This window comes from Tupaia chinensis, unplaced genomic scaffold, assembly GCF_000334495.1.
Source record: "Tupaia chinensis unplaced genomic scaffold, TupChi_1.0 Scaffold000341_1, whole genome shotgun sequence".
Classification (NCBI taxonomy): domain Eukaryota; kingdom Metazoa; phylum Chordata; class Mammalia; order Scandentia; family Tupaiidae; genus Tupaia; species Tupaia belangeri.
The window spans coordinates 1,981,017-1,994,596 of NW_006159835.1; the positions used below are offsets into that span (position 1 = coordinate 1,981,017).

The 13,580-nt window shown below is 37.3% G+C and overlaps 1 protein-coding gene across 9 annotated transcripts in view; it reads right to left on the reverse strand.

The window, feature by feature from the left end:
- Window positions 1–13,580, reverse strand: part of EHBP1 (EH domain binding protein 1) — a 587,840-nt gene that overhangs the window by 95,344 nt on the left and 478,916 nt on the right. The window lies entirely within an intron of this gene.

Consider the following 13,580-nt stretch of genomic DNA (forward strand, 5'->3'; position numbering starts at 1 on the left):
ACTGTTCATTAATTACCAATTTAATCACTGCTGGAGGCATGACATTACAAAAATCTGGCTGAAAGTTCTAATAGATTATGAAGACCACCTAAGAAGAGTGACCAAGAAATGTACAAAACAATTAATACTGTTTCACTGCTATCAAAGACTCTCAGATTATTTTACATCAAGTGAAGCAAAGGAATTAGTAGCTTCACAGTGCCACCACTAGGAACTGTAAATACAATAGCACACAATTAGTAATGCGCATGTGACTTTTCGTTCAAGGCACATATCCTTGGGAAAGCCAGAACATGATAAGGAGAACAAAAGAAACATTAAAAAATGAAATGAATAAAGATTTAAACTCTACTCTTGTGCATGCTGAGCAATAGCAGAATAGGCAATATAAAATACAGCTTTAGTAATGGTGATATCATCCTGGGATGTTCAACACTGCACTGAACAGCCATATGGAAAATGTCCACAGCCATGAATAGTAGCATAAAAGGAGTGTTCCTGATGCTAAGACACCTGGCCCTAGCTTTACGTATTCACAGCAACCTCAAATAAATAAGACTTTTGAGGATAGAGGTTTATGGCCACATAATAGAAAAGATGCTTGAGGTTTTTTTTCCCTCAACAATGCTGGTATTTTGTGTAGCTCTGAAGATATGCTAGCAAGCTAACAATATGTTTTCTAAGAAGTCTAGTAACCATTGTTACAACAGTAGACTTCAAATCAACTTAAATTTAGACATAATAGATAAACTACTATTTAAATAATAAAGAATAAAACCCACTGCCTTATACAGAGGTATTTATGCTGAACACAGACGTATACCAGCAGTCTTTTCCTCTGAAACGCATCTATAAAAAGATTAGCTATACATTTAAAGTGTCTTACTGGTCTGAAACGGATTATGTACATTAAATCTTTTGGTGACTATGTTGAAGGAAGAAATAAGGAATACATTTTCATCTCACTGCCCTGGGCATAGACATTCCAGCTCATATGGAGAATAAAAATCCTTAAATAAGATAAAATACTCACTCTGTATGTTATTAAAGGTTTTAGATTTGTTTTTTTATAACTGATAACTGATGTCCTTTTTATATAAAATTACAAATGCAAAGTTGACCTACTTTTCCTTAATAACTGATAACAGTTTTTAAAAATAAAAATGTTAGCTTGAACTTAATTTTACAGCTTTGATTCTTAGACATTAGCTATTTAAATTCATAAATATATAATTTGATACATACTCAGAATACATACATGGTAGTCTTCAAAAAGTTAAGGGAAATGTGTATTAGGAAAAAACTATGCATGGATTTCAAAATTATTTTTTGCACCAAGATAAACATGTTCTTTAATTCCATTTCTCATACACTTTTGAAGTTTCTTTACATATAATGAGAACAACACAAAAAGTTATTATCTATTAGGCATTACCAAAATGATGTTTAGTGTTTTTTTTTAACAATTGGATGGGAACGGATTCTTTTATTATCTGGGGAAAATCTAGTGATCTTATCTAAATCTTCTACAATTATCAGCATGACAGACTGGTCCCATTTAAATCAATATTTTCCAATCAACATCAAAAGTATAAGGTTGATGTCTCTCCCTTCATGGCAACAAAATATCTGTTAAGGGTTTGATTTTCAAAAGAGCAGCTTTGCATTCTCTTAGCTCTTACCAAATAAGCTATTTGAATTCACTTCTAAAGGCCACTTAAAAAATAAGGTCACTGTATCTTTGTTGATTACTGGTCCTTGCAGTTAACTAATAACTGACCCATATACACAGTTTTCTTTTAAAAGCAGATACCACTAACCTTTCCGGATTTGCTGCTAAGCTGCAGTTTGATCTTGCTTACTTGCTATGTGAGGACAGGCTCTACATCAATTAAGTGTAATGGGTGGGTCATTAAATATTAGGGGGAAAACTTCAAGTCTGTTTAATAATAGTGCTGTTATTCTTTTCTGCTATTTCTCTTTTAAAAGTTTCCAGCTCTCTAATAACTATCTGTAAACTATACTGTTATCTTACATACTTATTGCTGAAAAAAAAAAAGTTATAAAGTCACTGATCATTGTGATTAGACTAATTAGATAAAATTATTAGATGGAAGATTTATCTTTATTTCCTTGTCAGACTATTTATAGGTGGATTTTATTTTATTTTTTTTAAAAAGTAATAATTAAGTTTATATGGCTTCTTCTGACAGGTTTGAAGTGCTTCACAAATATCCTAACAATTCCAAGCATTGCGGGTAACAGGACTATCATCCTTTATTCTGCTCAGAAGATATTAATCCTAAATTTTAACACTGCTCAGAGGGTATTAATCCTAAATTTTAACACATGAAATGCAAATGACTCAGATATCTATATAGTTACATGACTAGTATTAAATGTAACCATGGGTTTATTAAATGCACTTTTTAAAATAGTTATATTTCCATACAAAGTAATAAGCAAAAGTGTCTGAAACGGACTAGCTTGTTAAACTCTATTTGTACAAGTCTTGGGGAAAAGTGTATTGGGGAATTGACTAAGTCAGAGAAATAATAAAAAAAGAAAATATTTTCTTAAAAAGTTAGCTTTCGGGACCAGCAGATGGCATAATGGTAACCATGTTGCTGGACTGCCACCTACAGGGGCTAATGGTTGACTGTGGTTGAGTCCTGGGCAAAATTCATGCTGGGTGTATGTACATGTATGCTCAAAATCCCGAGAGAAGAATGGAGGAGACAAGATCATGGTGTGGTCATCCCTCCACCTGGGGGATGACTTCTCACTTTCTATTTCTCTATCACTAGAGAGACAAGTGCACATGCCCTATAGACAAGCATATGACCCACTAGCAAAAATCTCTCTTTAAAAAATTACAGTTTTCTTGATGTCTGTATTTATATATAAATCTTTGTTGAACAATATTAATAGGAAGAAAAATATACATCATAAAGATTCAGATCAATGAAATATGCTGCCTATGGAAAAATAACTTCAGAGAACAAATGAAATAGGTTAAAATGAGTATCTAAATGTACAAAGAAGGGCCAGCAAATGGTATAGCAGCTACACCACTGGACTCCCATATGGCCGACCACAGTTCGAGTCCTAGACCCAATGGCTTAAAACAAAGGCCTGGCAAATGTGCATGTGTAGCCAAAATCCTGAGAGGAGAATGGAAGTGAAGGGACTGTGGTGTGGTCATTCCCCCGGGGATGATTTCTCACCTTTTTTCTCTCTCTGTCTCTAGTGAATACACATGCCCTATAGCAAAGAAAAAGAAAGAGTCCCAGAATATGAGAAAAGCAGGTAGATGTAAGGAGTTGCACATACAGGTCCTAAAAACAAAAGTATCATAATGCAGGATTCAAGAATAGCAAGAAACAGATGATACAGGGACATATAATTCTCACAGTAGTAAAGGTCATTTTCTCTATAACTTTAAGATAAGGGAAACTCTTATATAGAATGATAACCCATTCTGCTTTAATGACCTTCAGAGAAACATTTATTTTCTTTTTACAAACTTTTACTACCAATAAACTCCTTATAGCAAATTGTTCTTGTTTAAGCTTATTTATTTATTTATTTATTTAAAATTGCCAGAGGGTATGTATGTACACTCTCCAGAGAGAGATATGGAAAGACAAGAAAGAGAGAGAAAGAAAGCACTCCCCAATGGGGAATGATCATATCATAATCCCTCTTCCTCTATTTCTCCATCCTCTTAACGATGTTGGTAATACACACATGAGTGTGTATGTGTGAGCATGCACTCGGGCTGTTTTTCAAGCCTCCAGGGCCAGGATTTGAACTATAGTCAACCATGTGGAATCTGGCTCCCTTAAACACTAGGCTACAGGGCTGGCCTTACTTATTTTTTCTAGTAGTTGATGATCAGGGGATATAAAAACTTCCCTTCATTTATTGATTGAACAATATTTACTAAATATTTGGTGCTAGAGACTGGCAGGTGTTGTGGCAGTTAAGAGATTGGATTCTCACATGGCTGATTGTGGTTCAAGTCCCAGACCTACTGGCTTGCTTTCTTACTTTCCCTTTCTCTCTCAGTCTGGTCAAATTAAAAATAATAATAATAATAGTAAATAAAATTAAGTAAATAATACTTTAAAAAGTCTTACAATGTTTTATCACTAAAAAAAAAATACTTGCTGCTAGGGATACAAGATCTTCATACTTTGAACAGCACACAGTTGAGTGGGAGAAAGATTCACAATTAATCACAATGGGGAAAACACATCCCACGGTGGAGATATGTGGAGCACAAGATACAGAAAAGAGAATGAACTTTACTGGAAGGAGCCATGAGGGAAGCATTCATAGAACCTTATTTATTAGTAGAAACTAACAAGGAAAGAGGGCTATTGCAGGGAGAGAAAAGCAAATAAATGCTAGATGTTAAGAATGGAAGGGTAAGGTACCATCTACCTACTCCAAAAAACTTAGAACTGGACTGCAGAGTGAAAAATGGGAGAAAGGTGGGAAATGAGGCTGGAAAGAGAGGACAGAGGACTTGCAAAGCCCTTGTACGAGGTTGTGTTGAGTAGTTGGGAAGTTTATTCTTTTAAGTGGAGCTCTTGGAAGGATTTCAAGGTTCATATATTCAAATTAATACTTAGGCTATTTCCCAGTTTTCTCTTCTTTCTCTTTGATAGGCCTGCTTTCCTGTAAGTAGATCTTTACTTTCTAAACTTCAACCCTTTACAGAATCTTCTATAAATTCTTGCACTCTCAGCCCAGAACTAGAATAAAAAAAATCTCAAAGTTATTGGGTCATCAGAAAAGTCATGACATATTTTTCCTATCTTTTTTTTTTATGCAAAACTGCTATGACTTTTCCAATGGCCCAAGAGTTAACCTGCACTGAGCACACAGTGTCCCTTGCATTATTTCCTTCCATTTAAGTACTCTACTAATTGATTACTAAAATAGCTCCACTTAGTATTCTTAGTATTCACCAAAAGGTCCTAAGTTAATTGCATAGAAACAAAGAACAATAGGGAAAAATATAGAAATTAAAATATAAAAATTGCTGAACAAATTCTAATGAGTGGATCCTTACATAATAAGTAAGTGATCCCAGTAAGATCTTTAGTAAATTTGATAATTTCAGGGTCTGCATCCATTTTTTTCAAGACTTGAGGTTATTCTTGATTATTTATTTATTTTTTTTGGTTTGTTTGTTTTTTAAATACTACTCATGAGAATTCTCAAAGAATGAGCAATGGATGGCAGCAGGTATATACCTTGCAGCCTTGTTCTTTGACCCTCAACACCATGAGACACATTATGAAGGACAGACAGATTTTAGTACATTTTACAATAAGAGCTCTGTTAATTTGCACATAAATTAAAGAGAAAAAGCAAAGTGAAAACAGAGATCAGTTCATTAAATTATGTACTAGACTTTTTTTTTTTTGGAGAGATTTTCACTATAGGGCACGTGCGCTCGCCAGACAGACAGAGACAGAGAGAAAGAAAGTGAGAAATCACCCCCCAGGGGGGATGGTCACGCCGCAATCCCTTCTCTTCCATTCTCCTCTCGGGATCTTGGGCACACACGCACACGCGCCCGGCATGAGTTTTAAGCCACCGGGTCCGGGACGCAAACCGCGGTCAACTACGTGGGAGTCCAGCGACATAGCCATTATGCTAACTGCTGGTTCCCTAACTTTTTTTTTTTTTAATTACACCTGGTTTATTATTTACCAAAAGTCCTTTGATCTCTCCAGACTGATGGGGATGCTGACAGGAAAGTGGGGCTGGCTTACTAGGCGTGCTCCTGTTAACTGGTTCACCATCAGCACCGAATGACTTTTAACTTGGGGATTTGGGGTAGCCTTTACTTCACAAATGGAAAAACAGCATCATAGAGATGAACTAATTCCCCGTTTCAATATCCATTAATTCACATTCAGTTGCTCCAGAGGTGAAACTATGTTTTCTTTTTTTTGTTTTGTCAGCCAAGTTGGCCATAGTACTTTTCCAAAAACTGGACAGTTCTACCTAAGTAACAATCAACTCAGAAATGATAAAGAAAATGACCAAATTAAGAAAATTACTACGGGGCCAGTCCCTTGGCCTAGTGGTTAGGAAGCTAGGTTGACCTTGTTCAAATCCTGGCCCTGATGGCTCAAAACACATACTGAGCATGTGTGTGTGTGCCCCAAAGTCCCATCAGGATGGAGAACTCGAAGAGAAGGGATTAGAGTGTGATCACATTCCACTGGGAGGGAGTACTTTCTTTCTCTCTCTATCTCACTCTGGCACACATACGTGTCCTCCAGCAATCTAAATATGAATATGTGAAATAAATTAATTAAAAAAAATTTTAAAGAAGACTATTATGTCTATGAAAAGATAGCAATCCAGTATCAAACTGCATACTAAACTGAAAAGCAGTAGCAAGGTTTAACTTTATCTGCATTTGTGGAATTAAATTTATATGACATTTTACATTTTTTTTCTTTTTTTTAAAGAGATTTTTGCTATAGAGCATGTGTGCTTGTGGGTGAGAGAGAGAGAGACAGAAATCACTCCCCAGGGGGTGAGGGCCACATTGCAATCCCCTCTTCTCCATTCTCCTCTCTGGATCCTAGGCGTGCATGTACATGTGACCGGTGTAAGCTTCAAGCCACCGGGTCCAAAACTTGAACCATGGTCAACTAAGTGGGAGTCCACAACATAGCCATTATGCTATCTGCTGGTCCTGACATTCTTTCATAAATTATTTCATTATTAAATATAAGCCTTACAGTGTATCAAGTGTTAAAACAAGATCAGTAGTCTTAGAATGTACTACTTCGTCCATGATAATGATATCTTTCATAACATATATGTATAGGGTTTGACAAATATAAAATGAGCAACAGTGGAACACACAAAAGGCTTTCAATTAAGCTTCAACTTTAACGGAGAAGAGAATGAAATAGTATCTTCCATACCACATGTTTTTCTTACAATGTGACTTTGCTACTTCTCATACTGAAGGGTGGGGTCTATTTCTTTTCTCCTTAAACCTGGGTAGAACTCTGTAACTGTTTAGGACAACAGAATATGGCAGAAGTGATATGTGACTTATCAAGCTAGATCATAAAACATAATAAGGGAAACAACAGAGTAAAATAAAAGGGTAACCTACCAAATGGGAGAATATATTTGAAGACTACATGTCTGATAAGGGGTTAATTTCCAAAAAATATAAGAATTAAAACTTGGGACCAGTAGGTGATGTGGTGGTTAAGATGCTGGATTCCCACATGCCTGATTGCAGTTTGAGTCCCAGACCCAAGACTTGAAATTCATGCCAGTGTGTGCGCATGCATTCCCCAAATCCCAAGAGGTGAATGGAGGGGAAGGGACTGTGGTGTGGCTATCCCCCCATGGAGGTGATTTTTTACTTTCTCTTTCTCCACCTCTCTGGCAAGCACACTTGCCCTATGGCAAAAATCTTAAAAAAAAAAAAAAAAGTGCTCCTACAACTTAATAGCTAAAAAATAAACCCACCAATTTTAAAATGGGCTAGAAAATGAATAGACATTTCTCTGAAGAAGACATACAAATGACAACAGGTATATGAAAAGATACTCAAAATCACTAACTATCAGGGAACTGCAAATAAAACTATAATGAGATATTATCTCACACCTGTTAGAATGGCCATTACTTAAAAGACAAAAGATAATGGCACAAGTGTGAGAAAATGAAACACTTGCACATTGTGTGTGGGAAGATAAAATGGTGAGCTGTTATGGAAAACAGTATGGAAATTTCTGAAAAACTTAAAAATAGAACTGCCATTGATCCAGCAATCCCCTTTCTGGGTATTAGTGAAAAAAAAAAAAATTAAATAAGGGTCTTGAACAGATGCTAGCACTCCTGTTAACTGCAGTAATATTTGTAATAGCCAAGATGTAGAAACAACCTCAATGTCCACCAACAGATGAATAAGAAAAGATGGAGAGAGAGAAAGTGTACACACACACACACACACACACACACACAGTGTAACACTATTCAGCCTTAAATAAAATCTTATCATATGCCACAACATGGATGAACTCTGAACTCTGATGACATTATGCTAAGTGAAATGAGACAGTCACAGACAAATACTACATGATTCTACTAATATGAGGTTCCTAAAAGAGCCAAATTCATAGGATTGAAGATTGGAGAGTGCTTGGCGGGGGCTAAGGAAAGAGAACGAAATTGGCAGTTTATAATCAATAAGCATAAAGTTTCAACTAAACAAGATGACTAAGAGCTCTTTTTACTTATTAATTTTTAAGGTTTTTGCTGTAAAGCACATGTGCTTCCAGAGAGAGAGTGAGAGGGAAAAGTGAGAAATCACCCACCACATGGGATGACCACATTGCAACCCTTTCTCCTCCATTCTGTGCCTGGTGTGATTTTCAAGCTGCTGGATCCAGGACTTGAACCATGGTCAGCCATTTGGGAGTCCAGTGCCTTAACCACATGCCACCTGCTGGCCCTGAAGACGATTAAATTTTACAGACCTGATATACAACATTATACCCATGTATAATCAATAATACTATATTATTGTACACTTAAAAACTTGTTCTGAGGGTAGGTTTAATTTTAAGTGTCTTTTTTTTTAAAGAGATTTTTGCTATGGGGCATTTGTACTCATTGGAGAGACAGAGACAGAGAGACAGAAAGTGAGAAATTACTGCCCAGGAGACATGGCCACACTGCAATCCCTTCTTTTCCCTTCCCCTCTCAGGGTTGTGAGAATGCATACACATGTGCCTGGCAGGAGTTTCAAGCTGCCAGGTGTGGAACATGAATCACGCTCAGCCATGTGGGAGTCCAGCGATGTAACCATTATGTCATCTGCTGGCCCCTGTTAAGTGTTCTTAACACAAGAAAATAAAAATTAAAAATAAGGGGCTGGCAGGTGGCATGGTAGCAAAGAGCACTGGACTCCCACAGAGCAGATTGTGGTTTGAGTCCTGGACCTGGTGGCTTGCTTTCTCACTTTCTCTCACTCTCTGTCCCTCTCTGGTCAAATTAAAATAAATAAATAAAAGTTAAAAAATAAAATAATTCTTTAAAAAAATCAAAAATAAATTCAGAGCCAGGTGATGGTACAGTAGTAACGCAAATGGACCCACATGAGAAAAGTCTTCAGTTTGCATCCCAGGACCTCCCTGACACACTAGACACGCACATGCCCATGATCTGGGTTGGTCAAGACGGAAATGAATCAAGGTAGGAGGACCCTTTTGGAGTAGTTGTCTCCCCAGTGATCTTGTTTGCAATACATTAGTTTTGCCTATTGAAGAATTTTATGTAAATGCAATGATAAAATTTCTTATCTGTTCTCAGTATAGTATTAGGTTGTTGAGAAAGTCATAACATATTTTTGTATGTAAAAATGGGGACCAGCAGTTGGCGTAATGACTATGTCGCTGGACTCCCATGAAATCAACCGTGGTTCGAGTCCTGGACCCAGTGGCTTAAACTCATGCCAGTGTGCATGTGTGCTCAAGATCCTGAGAGGAGAATGGAGAAGGGACTGTGGCATGGCCATCCCACCCAGGGGGGGAGGGGGGAGGTGATTTCTCACTTTCTGTCTCTCTGTCTCTCTCTGCCTTTCTGGTGAGTGCATGTGCCCTATAGCAAAAACCTGCATGTTCCTTAAAACAAAACCCCCCCCCAAAAAAAAAAAAAAAAAAAACGACAGCGTCGCGTCATGATTTCCTTATGACCCAATATTTCAAGGACTCATTTATGTTACTGTGTGTCTCAGTGGCCTGTTTCTCTGTACTGCTGAATTGTACTCTATTGTATGGATACTTCATGATGTGTTTGTTCATTCATCTGTTGATGGACAGATGGATTTTATCCTTTTTCTGTATATTACAAATAAAATGGCTGTGAATATGTTTGTACAGGTTTTTGTGTGGCAACATGCTTTTAGTTTTCTATACCTTATAATGGAATTCCTGGGTTATATAGTATGTTTAATTTTAGGAAACACGGCCCTACTGATTTCCAAAATGGCTGTACCAGGAATACATGAGCTCTGGTTGCTCAATATTCTTGCCAACACCTGTTATTCTCAGTCTTTTAAATTTCAGCAATGCTCATGGATGTACGAAGGTATCTTACTGTGACTTTGATTTGCATTTCCTTTCTAAGTAAGGACGTTGAAGATTTTTTTTATGTTATTGGTCATGTATTTCTTCTTAGAATGTTATTTATTTTTTAATATATTTTTGTGTTTAGAAATCTTGCTGACCTTACTTTTAGTTTAATAACTTATCTGTACTTTTTCAGGGCTTTCTCTATGTATAAATCAGCTTGCTGGTGAACAATGATAGTTTTTTTCTCCCCTTTCAACCTTTATACCTTGTATTTCTTTTTCTTATCTGAGCTGGGATCTCCATCACATGGTTGAAAAAAAAATGACAGTGGGCTTCCCTATTGTTTATCCTATCTCAAATGAAAAACTTTCAATGTTTGATAATTAGGTATAATATTTACTAAATGGTTTTTTATAAATATATTTTATAAGATTATTAATAAAGTTCCTTTCTGTTCCTAGTTTTCTAAGAATCATCCCATCCCAACTATGAATGGACATTGTTGATTTTCTGTACCCACTCAAATTAATGCTTGACTATTCTTTATTTTGTTGATATGGTCAATTTGCTTGATTTTGAAAATAGTAAACAATCTTTCATTCCCAGAAAAAGTCCAAATTGGCCATGGTATGTTAATCTCTTTTATATAGTGCTCAGTTGGATTTATTAATGTTTTGTTTAGAATGTTTGTATCTATATTCATATCTGAAACTGGCCACTAATTTTCCTTTCTTACAATAAACTTGAGGTGATTTTGTTTAAGAATAAATAAATAAAGCCAGAGTATAAGGATGCCATGCATTTCTGCCTTATTCTCTTGAGATACTTGCTCTTTGAAGCCAGCCATTACTCTATGAAGTCCAAACTAGAGAAGAAGAAAGATCCTATGATGATGCTATGTGTAGGTGTCCAACTGACAGTCCAGCAGAGAGGTCTTAGCTGATAGCCAGTCCCAGACATTGTGGAGCAGAAAAAGTTCCTTCAACTGTGTCCGATCTAAATACCTAGTTCACAGAATCTGTGAGCACAATAAAAATCTTTTTTTTTTTTGAGAGGTTTTTGCTATAGGGCGTGTGCACTTGCCAGACAGACAGAGAAAGAAAGTGAGAAATCACCCCCTGGGGGGATGGCCACGCCGCAATCGCTTCTCCTCCATTCTCCTCTCGGGATCTTGGGAACGCACACACACACACCCGGCGTGAGTTTTAAGCCACCAGGTCCGGGATGCAAACCGCGGTCGACTACATGGGAGTCCAGCGACATAGCCATTATGCTAACTACTGGTCCCATAAAAATCTATTTTTTAAATAATTATTTATTTGGGATCAGCAGTTAGTATAATGGCCATATCACTGGACTCCCATGTAGCCGACCATGGTTTGAGTCCCGGACCTGGTGGCTTAAACTCATGCCAGGCATGTGTGCGTGCATACTCAAGATTCCAAGAGAAAAATGGAGGAGAAAGGATTGTGGCATGGCCATCCTCCCAGGGGGTGATTTCTTGCTTTCTGTCTCTCTGTCTCTCTGGAGAGCACATGTACCCTATAGCAAAAAAGTATGGGACTCGAACTGCAGTTGCGCACGTGGGAGTCCAGCACCCCAACCACCATACCACCTGCTGGCACCTATAGTGTCTTTTTAAAGGCAGCAATAGATAACCTGAAAGAGGAAGGGTAGAGAAGTATCTTAGGGATTGTTCAGATCACAGTATCATTAGTAACAGGGTATATGTTCTTTCCATAAATGTGACATAAGTGTAACAAAGTAACCAACCTGATAGGTAGCTATCTGGCACAGAGCTGATCTTTCTGAGAAAAACAACTATTAATACTAATGCAAGCATTCATGGCATTCTCTTGTAACCATATGTAAGACATCTAATCCAAATCTTAGCAGTAGTAAAGAACCAATTAGACATTTTGTGAGACCGGGATTATTATTTATCAATTTCTAACAATGGTCATCAAGAACTTCACACCTTTTCATTTGAACAGGAGTGCTATAATTGCATCAGCCATTTATTTCATGCCTATGCACAAACTAATACAATCAACTATAAAAGTGAAGACTTCTTCCTGCATCTCTCTCCTTAACACACACACACACCCCACATCACACACCCTTAGAGATACTGAAATATACTCCAGTTTAAATAAAATTGCTTTAGTCAAGTTTCCTTGGGTATTCTCAGAAAACAACTTGCTAAAAATGCCTTTTTTAGTATCAAGAACGTCCCTAGTTTAAATTACTTATTTTATGCCATATATTTAATACAAAAAGAATTAGGGGGAAAAAACCACACACACCCCACATCACACACCCTTAGAGATACTGAAATATACTCCAGTTTAAATAAAATTGCTTTAGTCAAGTTTCCTTGGGTATTCTCAGAAAACAACTTGCTAAAAATGCCTTTTTTAGTATCAAGAACGTCCCTAGTTTAAATTACTTATTTTATGCCATATATTTAATACAAAAAGAATTAGGGGGAAAAAACCTGTAAGCCATCTGTGTCCTATCCTGCAGGATAATACTATAAACATTACCATGATATTTTTTCTTCCTGTGTTTTTCTTTTCTTTCATGCGCTATGGGGCATGTGTGCTCACTGGAGACAGAGAGAGAAAGTAAAAAAGCCCTCCCCCTAAGGGAACATGGCCACACTATAATCCTTTTTCTATTCTACTCTTGGGATTTGGGCATGCACACACAAACGCCTGGAGTGTTCTTCAAATCACTGGGGCCCAAACTCCAACAATGCAGTTGGTGATGTAAGATCCAGCTGCCTCAACCACCACTCCGCTGACTGGCCCCTTCTTATCTTTTTCATTGCATATGTAAAAACATAGTCTAGGGACCAGCAATTAGCGTAATGGCTATGTCGCTGGACTCCCACGTAGTCGACCATGGTTCGAGTCCCGGACCCAGTGGTTTAAACTCACTCTGGGCACGTGTGTGTGTGTGTGCAAGATCCTGAGAGGAAAATGGAGGAGAAAGGATTGCAGTGTGGCCATGTCCCCAGCGGGTGATTTCTCGCTTTCTGTCTCTCTGTCTCTCCCTGTCTTTCTGAGCGCACGCGCCCTATAGCAAAAACCTCTCCAAAAAAGAAATAAAAAACATAGTCTACACTAATTTCAAAATGGAGTTCACAGCATATACCATTTTGTGCCTTTTTAAATAGAATGATATTGTGAGCAAATTTTCTTTTAAAATATTATTGATTATTTTTTAAGAGAGATTTTTGTTATAGGGTGCATGCACTCATCAGAGAGACAGACAGAAAGTGAGAAATCAACCTCAGGGGGAATGGCCATGCTACAATTCCTTCTCCGCCAATCTCCTCTCGAGATCTTAGACACAGATGTACATGCACACGTGCCCATCATGAGTTTAAGCTATGGGGTCCAGGACTTGAGTTGCGGTCGACGAAGGATGGTGATTATA